Below are 14711 nucleotides of genomic sequence, written 5' to 3'. Positions count from 1 at the left end.
AGAAACACAAAAGAAATACAAGGCGAGCCAAATGGATGATTTTAAATTATCTGGTAGCCCTATTGAAAAAGTAAAAAGATATTGGGCACGGTGGCTCACGCCTGTAATCCCAGCACCTTTGAGAGGCTGAGGCGGGCGGATCGCTTGACCCCAGGAGTTCGAGACCAGTTTGGGCAACATAGACCCTCTTCTCTACAAAAAAAGTCCCAAAAATTAGCCGGGTGTGGTGGTAAGACCGTGTCTCTAAAAAAAAAAAAATAATAATACATTTTATTTAACCCAATATATCAACATATTTCAACATGTAATCAATGTTTTTAAATTATTGATATATTTTACATTCTTAAACTGTCTTTCAAACCTAGTGTGTAATTTGCACATCCATCACCTCTCCACCTGGATGCTACATTTTGATGAGAAATACTCGATCTGCATTTACAACTTGTAAAACTTACAGTTGAAAAGGCAGACTCACACCCAAATTGTCCCAAATACGCTTAAAAGCTTCCAATTAGGTGTTACATTGACAAGTACAGTTGGGTCTCACTTGATTTAATCTCAGCTTAAAAACAGATTCCTCCTCAGGTAGGGGTTGCTGCACCCTTGGTCTCAGTTAAACATTGGGCACACACCTCTCCCTGCCCATCGGGTGATCTGGCTTTCTACTAACAGAAACGTCTGGAGCGGTTGCAAGAGAATCCGGTCTGGGACCAGCCTGCATCTGTACCTAATCTAGTGGCTGCGTAATCAGTCACCCAGATTCCCTCCAGGACTGTAGGCCGACCTCCCCAAGTGGTGCTGTGGCCAGCAGACAGTCCACAGCTGCTGTCCTCTCTGGCAATTTCCTCAGCTGAAGAGCATCATCTTGACCTCGGGTCGTGCGTCCTTTCTGAGCTGCCTGCAGCCAGTGATTGGTCAGTGGGGTTTTTAAAGGCCGAGTCTTTTCACCCAAACCTGGGATAGTGTTGCGGTTCCATCTTCCTCTGCTCAACGCTGTTCTTTCCCTTCCGCTCCGTATCTTCGGTTTCACAGGTATTGATCCTGGTGTACCGGTAAACTGTGCGGTCATCTTCATCTCAGAGTCTACTTCCTGAGGGGGCCTTCAGCTATGATCATGCGTGCCAGGAGTGGGCTGTAGAACGCAGATGCTGAGGTGGGATTCTGGAGCTGGACTGCTGACTAGTGGGCTAGCAGTGACGATCTCTTCATGGTTGGCAGGGGGAGCGCAGATAGCTCGGGCACATGGTAGCAATGGGGTTGTGAAAACGTCCGCTGCTGATGAAATGCAATGGTATTCTGGGGAAGACTATTCACTAGTGGGTTCCCTGTGTCAGGAGTTTGAGATATGAGTGGACACAATACCTACGGAACGTCGGGCCAGGAGCGGCAGCTCACGCCTGGAATCCCAGCACTTTGAGAGGCTAAGGTAAGAGTATTGCTTGAGCCCAGGAGTTCAAGACCCGCCTGGGCCACGTACCAAGACCCACGTCCCCATAAAAAAATCAAAATTAGCCAGGTGTGGTGGTGTAGTCCCTGCTATTTGGCAGGCTGAGGCAGAAGGATCTCTTGAGCCTGGGAGGTCGAGGTTGCAATGAGCTGTGATTATGCCGCTGCACTTCAGCCTGGGTGACAGAGCAAGACACCCCGTCTCAAAAACCCCAAAACCACAGTGAAACTAGGTGGTTGTTGCTAAACACAAAGATGGTGGAAAATGAAAAAAGCTGAGAGTGATTAACAGGCAATTAAAAGCTAAGGGTGAAAGCCTCCTTAGGAGCACGTAAAGGTTTTTATATATTGCAGCTGCAAGGTAGAGAAAGCTGAGGACTAGACCCAGGATTTAGTTGTAAGATCAGCCAAGCTTCCAAGAAGGTTAAATCCTCCACCTAGACAGCCTGCTGTGCCAGAGGCAGGGCCCTAGTTCATGAGATGCGGACGTCTGGGTTGATGTGCTCCCAAAACCTCAAATCCCCAGAGCCCATAAGCCCTGAGTGCACATAAGTGGCCACTCTTCCCACCAGGGGTGAGAGTATCCTCCTCCCCCCAGGAGACGGAGGCTTCCCTCCTGCAGGATATTACCCCCAGCATCAGGCACCAGGCCTGGTAAGGGAGGAAAAGGACCTTGTACCAAGGGAGCTGCAGAATGGAGCCAAAACGCGCTTGCAGGGACTGGGCACACATGACAGGAACCGGGTGCTGAGAGAGCTGGACCAAGGGGAAAGCTCATAAAGCTGGAAAAAGGTGGGGCTTCTCAATTCAGGAGTACTCCCCAGGATACAGGACTTAATGTCCTGCTCGGGACCCTAGGGGATGGGCCACCGTGCTGCCGGATGGCTCCTAGAAGCAGGCAGAAGGCAGAGCACACTAAGCAAAGGAGAGATGCTGGCGCTGCTGTCAGGTGGTGGAAAGAGGCGTTAAAAGGCTCAGAGGCGGGCGCAGTTGTGTGAATGTACCCTGTGAGGCAGAACACCCACGGGAAGGCCTGGAAGATTCATTCATCTATGGAAGCAGGAATGTGACAGTGCTGGTGAGGGGGCCGGCACAGCTGAGCTCATGGGCTGCTCCCCTCTAGAAGTCAGGGAGAAGGTAGGAGGTGCTGCTATGGAACAGGCTGCTGGGTGATGAGGGTGCTGGGAGCCTGAGATCATAAGACCAGGCGATGCCAGCAGCCGGGGGCCTGCCCTGTGGCCCTATGGAGATGCTTAAGAGTTGGCCACATGGCAAAACCAGTGGTATTGTTCAAACTGTGCAAGCAAAGTCATGATGGGTGACAGGGGGCTAGGTGGCCTCCATGAGAACATCTGGCTTTCTGTGGCACCGGAAGTTTGTCTCGGGCTTTTCCCTTGACCAGAGGCGGGTGCTGCACCTGTGTGCTCCCACAGGGCACCTGGGCTTCCTCTGTTGGAAACTAATTACTCTCCATTGGATCCACCTCTTCACCCGACCGTCTTCAAGCTCGATGGTGGGTTTCGAGGCGGGAGCTGTTTCTCAGATGAAGCATTGGGCTTAATTGCCCACGGGGCTTCTCCAAGTGTGAACACCTGGGGACCTTGTTAGCAATGCAGATTCCCAGGCCCCACGCCGGCCTACAGATGCAGAAATGGTAGGGACAGGGCCTGGCCGTCAGTGCATTACACCTTCCAGGTGATTCTGATGCATGCTCAAGTGTGAGAATCTGATACAGAGTTCAGCGGCTGCTGGAAGAATGTATCCCCGGGCTGGAGGGATCAGAGGGGTGTATTAAAGCAGAGGGGAGGTTAAGAGAAATGTCACCTCATTTTTGGCCAGTAGTGGGGAATTATTAGTCCAGGGAAGGCAGCACAGCTGTGAAGCTGTGTCACATCTGAGGACTGCTCCCCAGCAGGACTCGGAGCGCTGCCATGGAACATGCCAGAAGGTAGGACAGACAGGTTAAAGACCTTAGATTTTACGATCTGGCAACTCTGGGTCCAAATCCTTTGTCGGCCGTGGACCTGTCCCCATCCTACACTTCCCTGCTTCCCAGCCCCAACGAAGTCTGGACTGTCCTTAGCTTGGGCAAATCTTTCATTTTTTTCCAGAGATAGGGTCTTGCTCTGTTACCTAGGTTGGAGTGCAGTGGTGCTATCATAGCTTACTGCAGCCTCAAACTCCTGGCCTCAAGCAGTCCTCCCATCTCAGCCTCCTGAATAGCTAGAACTATGGGCACACACCACCGTGGCCAGCTGGTTTTTCTTTTAAACTTTTTTTTGAAGAGATGGGGGTCTGGCCATGTTGCCCTGGTTGGACTAGAACTCCTGGCCCCAAGCAAACCTGCCCCAGCCTCCAAAAGTGCTGGGATTATAGGTGTGGGCCCCGTGCCCAGACCGCCTATGTCTTTATATTTAAAATGCCTCTTATATATCATTCGGCCTTGCCTGTGAATCTTGATCCCTTTGACAATTTCTGCCTTTTGATATGGTTGTTTTAGGTCTACCATTTCACTCTCCACTTTGCTTTCCCACTCCCTCCCCTATTTTGGTCCCTCTTCTTTCTTGCCCTATTTTGTGTTAAAAATATGTCTTTTGAGATGGAGTCTTGCTCTGTCACCCAGGCTGGAGTGTAGTGGCGCAATCTTGGCTCACTGCAACCTCTGCCTCCTAGGTTCAAGCAATTCTCCTGCCTCAGCCTCCTGAGTAGCTGAAATGACAGGCGCCTGCCACCACTCCCAGCTAATTTTTGTATTTTTAGTAGAGATGGGGTTTCATGTTGACCAGGCTGGTCTTAAACTCCTGACCTCAAGTGATCTGCCTGCCTTGGCCTCTCAAAGTGCTGGGATTACAGGTGTGAGCCACCAGACCGGGCCTAAAAATACTAGTTTCAGTTTTAATGTATCCACTAGCGTTTTGGAGATGCTGTTCCTTTTCTTCAGTGGTTGCTCTAATAGGGTCTTAACTTCTCATATTCTTAGTATTGTACCACTTCATGCACCTTGAAAATCCCTTAACCTCTCTGAACTTCAGTTATTTCATTTATAAGATGAGAATGGTGACTTTCTCTCATGGGTTATCTGACTCCCGGATGAGAGAACTCAAGCCGAGTATACAGCCAAGGGCAGAACAGCAATGCCTGTTGACTGTCAGGGCTGATCCTAGTCTGAAGGGGTGGCCTGCCCCTCCACACCTGTGGGCGTTTCTCGTTAGGTGGAACGAGAGACTTGAGAAAAGAAATGAGACAGAGACAAAGTAAAGAGAAAGAAAAAGTGGGCCCAAGGGACCAGCGCTCAGCATACCGAGGACCCACGCCGGCACCTGTCTCTGAGTTCCCTTAGTATTTATTGATAATTATCTTTACCATCTTAAAGAAAAGGAAGTGGCAAGATAATAGGATCATTGTAGGGAGAAAGTCAGCAGTAAGACATGAATAAAGATCTCTGTGACATGAATAAGTTTAAGGAAAACTGCTGTGCCTTGATATGCATATGCAAACATCTCCATAAACCTTTTTAGTGTATAAAGAGCAGCATTGCGCTAGCAAGTCCCGCCTTTCACCCTAAGGCGGTGTTCTCCTTTCTCAGTAAACAGAACACACAATTGGGTTCCTTTGCCCAGGGACAGGCAGGAGACAGATGCTTTTCTCTATCACAACTGCCAACAACCGCCAAGAGGCCTTCTTTCCTCTTGTACTGGTCCTCCTCAGCACAGACCCTTCACGGGTGTCAGGCTGGGGGACGATCAGGTCTTTCCCTTCCCACGAGGCCATATTTCAGACCATCACCTGGGGAGAAACCTTGGACAATACCTAGCTTTCCTAGGCAGAGGTCCCTGCGACCTTTGGCAGTGTACGTATTCCTGGGTAGTTGACATTAAGAGAATGGTGATGACTTTTAACCAGCAAGCTGCCTTCAGGCACTTGTTTAACAAAGCACACCCTGCACAGCCCAAAATCCTTTAAACCTTGAGTCACCACAGCACATGTCTCTTGCGAGGACAAGGTTGGGGGTAGGGTCACAGATGAACAGCATCTCAAATACAGAACAAAATAGTCTCTTATGTCTACTTTTTTCTATACAGACACAGCAACAGACTGATCTCTCTCTTCCCCACACTAGTCCTGCCACTAAAGAGTGTGGTTCTGATCAGCACTGGCCTCCTGAGACCACATGGAGCCACCACTGAGTATCCCCAGCGGCAGACCCACTGCACGGGGTCATGTGTCCACCAGCTGTGATCACCCATTCTGCTAAATGGCTGCCCCTCAGGGATGCTGGTATCTCACCAGGGCACCTCTCAGCTGCCCTTTCCTTGCCCAGACCTGACCATCCTGTGCCCCCTCTTCAGGCTGCTCCTGGGCCGGCAGAGCCAAACCAGCTGACCCAGCCAGGCCGATCACAGAAAAAGCCTGGCTTGATTTCCACCACTGCAGTCCTCCCTATGCCCTTCACATTCCTGGACTCTGTCCAAGCCTCCATCTGCTGCCCATTCTTCTCACTCGCAGTGATGGCTTTAGCAATCTGCAGGGACATAGGCCTCTGGGGATGCTGTCTTCTCACACTCAGCATCAGTCCCACAGAATGGAAGCACTAGCCCTCCTGGGGGCAGCCTGTGCAACCACTCCTAATGGGTTTTTGGGAATCTGGTTCTAGGCCTTTCTTTTGAGGGTTTTTTTGTTTTTTGTTTCTTTTTTTGGGGAGACAGAGTCTCACGTTGTCCCCAAAGCTGGTGTGGAGTGGTAGGAACATGGTTCACAACCTCCTGGGCTCAAGCAATCCTCCCACCCCAGACTCCTGAGTAGCTGGAACTACAGGCAAGCGCTATTATGCTAAGCTTATTTTTTGCAGAGACAAATTTCACTGTGTTGCCAGGCTGGTGTCAAATCCCTGAGCTCAAGTGATCCACCTGCCTGCTGCCTCCCAAAGTGCTGGGGTTGCCGGTGTAAGCCACTGCAGCTGGATAATTCTTGTGTTTTCAGTAGAGATGGGGTTTCACCATGTTGGCCAGGCTTGATTCCAGGGTTTGGAAGTGGGAGTGAGTAATGCTTGAAAATCTGGATGGGCTGGACACAGGTGGATTGGGGCAGCCCCGCAAGACACTGGAAACTGCTCTAGAAACACAGGAGGAATCCGAGTGACCTGGATCCTCACAGTATGGCTTCCAACTGCCAGCTATCAGCACCAGATAGAAGGAAGCACTTGTTGGCCAGGTGCAGTGGCTCATACCTATAACCCTAGCACTCTGGGAGGCTGAGGCGGGCGGATCAATAGGTCAGGAGTTCAAGACCAGCCTGGCCAAGATGGTGAAACCCCCTCTCTGCTAAAAATACAAAAATTAGCTGTGCATGGTGGCAGGTTCCTGTAATCCTAGCTACTTGGGAGGCTGAGGCAGGAGAATCACCTGAACCCAGGGGACCAAGGTTGCAGTGAGCCGAGATTGTACCATTGTACCTCAGCCTGGGAGAGATACTCAGTCTCAAAAAGAACAAACAAACAAAAAAAAACACTTGTTTCCTGCTTGAAGGGGTGTTACTGAAAGCAACTGAAGTGGTTGCCTTGAGCTGGCAGAACTCCATCTCTTAGCTTCTCTTCCTAAGTGGGGGTTTCTACTCCTGGGCAACTTTATCCAAATTCTCTTCCTGATTAGTATCAAGCTCACCTACTTTTGTGTGTGTGTGTTTTTTGTTTTTTCTTGAGAGAGTCTTGCTCTGTTGCCCAGGCTGGAGTGCAGTGGTGCGATCTGGGCTCACTGCAAGCTCTGCCTCCCAGGTTCAAGCGATTCTCTTGCCTCAGTGGCCCAAGTAGCTGGGATTACAGTAGTAGGTCCTCACCACCACTCCTGGCTAATTTTTTTTTTTTTAGTAGAGATGGGGTTTTGCCATGTTAGGGTGGTCTCGAACTCCTGACCTCAGGTGATCCACCCACCTCGGCCTCCCAGAGTGCTGGGATTATAGGCGTGAGCCACCAGGCTTGGCCAAGCTCACCTACTTTTTAAAATGCAGATGATGCTTTTTTTTTTTTTTTTTTGGAGTGACAAGGTCTTGCTATGTTGCCCAGGATGGTCTTGAACTCCTGGGTTAAAGGGAACTTCCTGTCTTGACCTACCAAAGTCCTGGGATTATAGGCATGAGCCCCATGCCCAGCCTGATGCTGCTCTTAACTCTGAACCCTCCCAGGGCTTCATATTTTCTCATGGGCAGGCCCGGCCCTCATGTGTTTCTGGCTTTGTCACATGGCCTGCCCTCTACTTGGGTTTTGTGTCTGCTCCTGGGATGTACTGCTGAGGTGGAATCCCCCTGTGGACAGGGCCCTTCTGTCAGTCATCTTGTTCACCAGTGTGTCGCCCAGCAGCCTCCTGTGCCTGCTTCATAGTCGGTGCCCAACAGGAGTGAAGATCCCACATCCACTTCCACGATTAGTGCCAACAGCCATGGGCAGGGCCTCTCCTTGGCTTCTGTGTTCTCGTTACTCTCTAGTGGCTGAAATTTGGAGTCCCCATCTCCAGGCTCTGGCACGCAAGTCATGCTAACCTTCATAGGCATGTCTGCTTTGCTGTCTTTTGTTTCACATTCTGACAGTCCTCAGAAAAGCTAGCGTGCGTTCGGGAGATTCTTTCACTCACACGTGCGTTACATGAGAAATTACTCAATGTCTGAGGTAGAAGCTTCTCTGCAGGGCCGGGCGCAGTGGTTCACTCCTGTAATCCCAGCACTTTAGGAGGCCAGTGCGGGCAGATCGCTTGAGGTCAGGAGTTGGAGATCAGCCTGACCAACATGGTGAAACATTATCTCTACTAAAAATTGGCCGGGCATGGGGGTGTGTGCCTGTAATCTCAGCTACTCAGGAGGCTGAGGCAAGAACATCACTTGACCCTGGGAGACGGAGGTTACGGTGAGCCACTGCACTCCAGTGCTGAGGTGACAGCAAGACTCCATCTCCCACCCCCGCCAAAACAAAAACAAAAAACAAAAAAATTGCCCTCCAGGGCCAGGAGGAGAGGAGATCTGAGGCCAAGAAGGCCACTAACGATGAGCTGAGAGCTGCAGCATCAAGCAGAGGGGTCCTGGAAGCGTCCCACTGGTTATGGCTCAGTAGGACAGGCTCATGGGTGTCTTCCCTCTCAAAACACCAGAGCACAGGCCGGGCGCGGTGGCTCAAGCCTGTAATCCCAGCACTTTGGGAGGCCGAGACGGGCGGATCATGAGGTCAGGAGATCGAGACCATCCTGGCTAACACGGTGAAACCCCGTCTCTACTAAAAATACAAGAAAATTAGCCGGGCGAGGTGGCGGGCGCCTGTAGTCCCAGCTACTCGGGAGGCTGAGGCAGGAGAATGGCATGAACCCGGGGGAGCGGAGCTTGCAGTGAGCCGAGATCGTGCCACTGCACTCCAGCCTGGGGCACAGAGCAAGACTCCGCGTCAAAAAAAAACAAAACAAAACAAAAAAAAACACCAGAGCACAGAGTGTGAAGCTGGAAGCCTCCTAGTGGAGTCCTAAGGGTCTAGTCCTACTTGGGCCAGTAGGACCATGAGATGGGCAGTTGAGCCAAGAGAAACTATACCCAAATGAGGTCTCAGGATACCACAGGCCCCTGACTTCCCAGGCCAGCTCCTGGCGGGGCAGGGCTCTGTCAGTCACACAACTGGAGGTAACAATGGCAGACTGTGGCCAAGGGTGGTGAATGTGTGGCACCACCTAAGCCTCCATCTACCTCCCACAACATCCCTCTGTCACCCACGCTGGGGACCCCTAGCATCTTATTTCTACACCATTGCAAGTCTTATGCCTGCAGCCTGGGATTCCCTGGCCTCATTCCCCTTCTGACTTGTCCTGGATTTACCAACAGTACGTGGAGGCCAGTTAGATTCAGCCACATCAGCCCGAGGCCAAAATAGGTGAGTCCCAACTTCAGACTTACAAATAAAGACATAACCCAATATGCAGTTTGGTTATATTTTTGTTTGTTTGTTTTGTTTTTTGTTTTTTTTTGAGACGGAGTCTCGCTCTGTCACCCAGGCTGGAGTGCAGTGGCCGGATCTCAGCTCACTGCAAGCTCCACCTCCCGGGTTTATGCCATTCTCCTGCTTCAGCCTCCCGAGTAGCTGGGACTACAGGCGCCCGCCACCTCGCCCAGCTAGTTTTTTGTATTTTTTTTTTTTTAGTAGAGATGGGGTTTCACCATGTTAGCCAGGATGGTCTCGATCTCCTGACCTCGTGATCCACCGGTCTCGGCCTCCCAAAGTGCTGGGATTACAGGCTTGAGCCACCGCGCCAGGCCTGCAGTTTGGTTATGAAAAACATCTATCAAGTGGAAAAAAAAAAATCTCTAAAATACCAGGATAAAAATGGGCTGTATGGCCAAATACAGTGAGCATGGACTGAGTCGAACAGGAAGAGGTCTCAACTGGAAATACACTCGATGAGCTGGGTTTTGTTGTTCTTGGCATTGCTGCTTTTGGCTGGCTGCCTCACCAGTAAGGCAAAAACCACTGCCTCCCAGGCTTGTGTGAGGATTAAATGAAGTACAGTTACATCTTGAGATATGCCCAGGCTGCAAGAACTTGTCTTTAAGAGGAGTTTCATCTAAAAGCACTGTGGTTTATGAGGATTACAAGGCACTTAAAAAGAGCTGTGATCTTCCGTCGCAGGATTTCACCATAGAGTCCTAAGAAGCACTTGAAGTGTGTTGCAGTGCCGAAGCACTGATGCTCAACAAACTAACGGGTGTATTTGCACCTCGTCCATCGACAGATCCCCACAAGCTTAGGGAATGTCTTCCCCTGATCGTCTTCCTCAGGAATAAACTCAAGTACGCGTTGACTGGAGATGAGGTAAAGAAGATACGTATGCAGTGCTTCATCACAATTGATGGCAAGGTTCGAGTGGCTATCACATACCCTGCTGGATTTATGGATGTCATTGGTATCGAGAAGACAGGGGAGCATTTCTGCCTGGTCTATGACACCAAGGGCTGTTTTGCTGTTCACCGCATCCCAGTGGAAGAGGCAAAGTACAACCTGTGCAAAGGGAGGAAGAGCCCTGTGGGGATGAAAGGAATCCCACACCTGGTGACTCATGATACTGGAACCATCCACTACCCAGATCCTCTCATCAAGGTGAACCATGCTGTGAAGACTGATTTAGGGACTGGCAAGATAATCAACTTTATCAAATTCCACACAGGCAGTGTCTGTATGGTGATGGGGTGGAGCCAGCCTCAGTCATGTTGGTGTGACCACCAACAGGGAAAGACATGCTGGTTCGCTCAATGTGCATGTGAGGGACGCTGATGGCAACAGCTTTGCCACAAGGCTGTCCAACATTTTTGTCATTGGCAATGGCAGTAAACCTTGGATTTCCCTGCCCAGGAGAGAGGGCATCCGACTTACTATTGCTGAAGAGAGAGAAGAGGCTAGCCACCAAACAGCGGTGGCTAAATTGCAGTAGCAGCATATCTTTTTTTTTTTTTTTCCCTCAAATAGTGAATTCTTGTTTCTAAGAAAAAAAAAGTTCTGATCAGAGGCTAGGTGTGGTGGCTCATTCCTATAAACCCAGCACTTTGGGAGGCAGAGGTGGGTGGATCACTTGAGGGTCAGGAGTTGGAGACCAGTCTGACCAACATGGTGAAACCTCACCTCTACTAAAAATAGCCAGGTGTGGTGGTACACTCCTGCAATCCCAACTACTTGGGGGGGCTGAGGCAGGAGTATCACTTGAACCTGGGAGAGGGAGGTTGCAGTGAGCTGAGATTGTGCTACTGCACTCCAGCCTGGGTGACAGACCAAGACTCCATCTCAAAAAAAAAAAAAAAGATATCTGGATTTTTAGAGCCTTGGGAACATGCAGCTGAGATAAGAGTAACCCCTGTGGTCACCTTCCTAGTCGTAGAGTGGGGTGTGTGAAGTTCTCAGCATTTGTAACTTGCTAGCTTATACTGACAACCCTGGCACTCCTTGCATTGTTTCCATTGACTTTTCTGCCTCTATTACTTTACCTTTTTGTATAAAGCGTTCTCTTATGTGAACGACGGATGTCAAATATGCTTTCTTTGGTAGTATAGTCTCAAGTGTACAATGCAGCTCCGAAAGACCTGGAGAAGTGTAGTGATATAGTTTGGTATTTGTCCCTGTCCAAGTCTCATGCTGAGATGTCATCCCCAATGTTGGAGGTGGGGCCTGCTGGGAGGACCCCTCATGGCTTGGTCCTGTCCTCAAGATAGTTCTTGTGAGAGCTGGTTGTTTGGAAGTGTGTGGCACCCCCTCACCCTGCTCCTAATTTTGTCACACGATGTGCCTGCTCCCCCTTCACTTTCCGCCGTAATTGTCAGTTTCCCGAGGCCTCCCCAGAAGCTGAACAGAGGTCAGTCTGCAGAACCACAAGCCAATTAAGTCTCTTTTCTTGGCCGGGTGTGGTGGCTCTCGCCTATAATCCCAGAACTTTGGGAGGCTGAGGCAGGCGGAACACCTGAGGTCAGGAATTCGAGACCAGCCTGGCCAACATGGTGAAACCCCGTATCTACTAAAAATACAAAAATTAGCTGGGCATGGTGGTGGGTGCCTGTAATCTCAGCTACTCAGCAAGTTGAGGCAGGAGAATCACTTGAAACTGGGAGGTTGAGGTTGCAGTGAGCTGAAATCATGCCACTGCACTCCAGCCTGGGTGAGAGTGAGACTCCATCTTAAAAAACAAAAACAAACCTCTTTCCTTTATAAATTACTCAGCCTCAGGTATTTATAGCAATGCATGAGCAGCTTAATGTATGTAGACAGCCATTTTATAGGGTAATTAAGAGACCTTGCTTATGTTGTGCTGTGTTAGTGGAGGTCAATTATCTGTGTCCATTTTAATGGGTTTATGGTATTTTAGGATAAATGAATGTGTGTTTAGGGACTAAGGTGTGCATACAAATTTTTCCACTGGAATTAATGGCAATTATATTCTCCACTTAGGAGAATTCATCCTAGGAGTGGTTTTTATGTACAAATTACCCTTTTAAAGCAGGAGAATGTAGGTGAAAAATACATCAGACTGCACAGCACAAAGTTTTCTTAAATGTTTTTATGTTTTGTTTTTGAGATGGGATTCTCACTCTGTTATCCAGGCTGGAGTGCAGTGGCACAATCTCTGCCTCCTGGGCTCAAGTGATCCTCCTACCTCACCCTCTTGAGTAGCTGTGACTACAGGCATGAGCCACCACATCTGGCTAATTTTTTGTATTTTTTGTAAAGATGGGGGTCTCACTATGTTGCCCAGGCTGGTCTCGAGCTCCTGGGTTCCAGCAATCCACCTGCCTTGGCCTCCCAAAGTGCTCGGATTACAGGTGTCAGCCACCACGTCATTATTAAATGTTTAATAACTGGAGGCATATCTAGAAATGTAAATATATACAAATACACATATTGTCTTGGGTGTGACTGGCTGGGGCTAGAATCACAAGCAATAAAGGTATTCACCAAGACAGTTGTGGGGAAAGGCAGATTTATTAGAGGAAGAATATGGCCTGGGTATGGTGGCTCATACCTGTAATCCCAGCACTTCAGAAAGTGGAGGCAGGCAGATCACTTGAGCTCAGGAGTTCGAGACTAGCCTGGGCAACATGGCAAAATCCTCCTCTACCAAAAATTTAAAAATTAGCCAGGAGTGGTGCCTGGTGCCTACAGTCCCAGTTACTTGGGAAGCTAAGGTGGGGATCACTCGAACCTGTGAGGCAGAGGTTGCAGTGAGGCGAGATGGTACCACTGCACTCCAGCCTGGGTGACAGAGCCAAACCCTTTCTCAAAAGTAGGAAGCCATGTTGCAAGGGTACAATGGGCAGCACAGCAGAGAAGGGGCTGCTTGCAAAGAGGCAGGGGCTTGAGGGAAGTCTTACAGGGTCATGTTGGAAGGGGCCGCATGTGGAACGAATGGGATGTTGTGTCTATAGGTTGTCTGATTAGCCTTCTCTTGGAATACTTGCTCTCCCTCTCCTGGGACCCCTTTCCTGTTGTTGCTGGCATAGCTTACCAGGACTCCACGTTCCCCCCTAACTGAACAATGCCAAAGCTTTGGCACTGGGGTGGCAGTTTCATTTGCAGCTACTTCCTGCTGGCCTGAGGCGTAGAGTTGACCCTACCTATGCCTGTTGGTCTGTCAGGAGACCCTGTGGGTCACTGTCCCGGGTTGTGAGGCCTAGGATGTTGGCTCTTGGTGGAGAAAGGGACTTGTTGGAGAAGGGGAGCCTGTCAAGGTGAAACTGATGTCCAGCTGCATCCAGGGGAGATGCCTTGTAAAGGCAGCTGGCATCACTGGGGAGACCGATATTCCATCCGCAGCATCATTTGAAGGTGAAACTGTTGAATTAGCCTTGGTGCTGTTTGGGATCACCTGGCTTAAGAGGTCCGGAGCAGCGTGGCTGCTGTCTTCACAGGAGAATTTAGCGTGAGAAAGGGGGGTTCTGAGTTCCCCAAAATGTGTGTAGGTTTGCCCTGGTTGAGCTTCCGCTGCCAATGGCACTACATGTAGGGATTGTGAACTTTTGGCTAGAAAGGATAGGAGAGGCCTTCCTCCCTTCCCAGCAAGGTAGCCAAACCTGTTTACCCCTTGGCCTCCAGGCTACACAAAGGAGTGGCCCTAGCCAGTGGCATGAATTGTCAGAGGGATACTAGAATTTGTCCCCTGGAAGACTGAAAAGGAAGGCAAACCTCTAAACTTTTACTGAATCAGGCATCTCTCCACCGGGACCTTCTGATGCATTAGGGAGTAGACCTGGCTGGGGGCCTTCAGCTGTCTCCAGGCTCGGGCGCTGTCCACTGAGAGGCTGGAGTTGGAGAAGAAAGGGACACAGGAGGGGAGGACTCCCGAAGCAGTCCCCGAGCACTTCCCATACGGGCCACCAAAATGTCGCGGGTGCAACAGGCTATGGCTGGTGTGGCAGGCGGTAAAGAAATTTACTAAGACAGTCATGGGGGAGAAAAAAGGCAGATTTATTAGAGGGAAAGCACGAAGATAAGTTGCAAGCGTACAATGGGCAGCCCAGCAGAGGAGGGGCTGTCTGCAAAGAGACAGGGGCTAGAGGGAAGTCTTGGGTTGTGCAGGCATGACATGCTGCTGGGCTACACAGGGAGTGAGGTATTTGGGAACATGCCAGCAGGTTATCTGTCATGAGCCATCTCTTGGAATAATTGTTCTCCCCCACAGAACACCCCTTCCTCGTCGCTTACTTTCCGTATACGTGTGGAGTCTTTATCTGAAAACTGAGCTAATAGAGTACAGTATTTTGTACTG

At 50.0% G+C, this 14711-nt stretch overlaps 1 pseudogene; it reads left to right on the top strand.

Annotated features, from left to right (window-relative positions):
- Positions 1-10118: 10118 nt before the first annotated feature.
- On the top strand, positions 10119-13478 carry LOC105491275 (small ribosomal subunit protein eS4, Y pseudogene; annotated as a pseudogene).
- Positions 13479-14711: the final 1233 nt, after the last annotated feature.

The sequence above is a fragment of the Macaca nemestrina genome, chromosome 18 (assembly GCF_043159975.1).
Source record: "Macaca nemestrina isolate mMacNem1 chromosome 18, mMacNem.hap1, whole genome shotgun sequence".
In the NCBI taxonomy this organism is placed as follows: Eukaryota; Metazoa; Chordata; class Mammalia; order Primates; family Cercopithecidae; genus Macaca; species Macaca nemestrina.
This window is presented reverse-complemented; position numbering and strand designations above follow the sequence as displayed.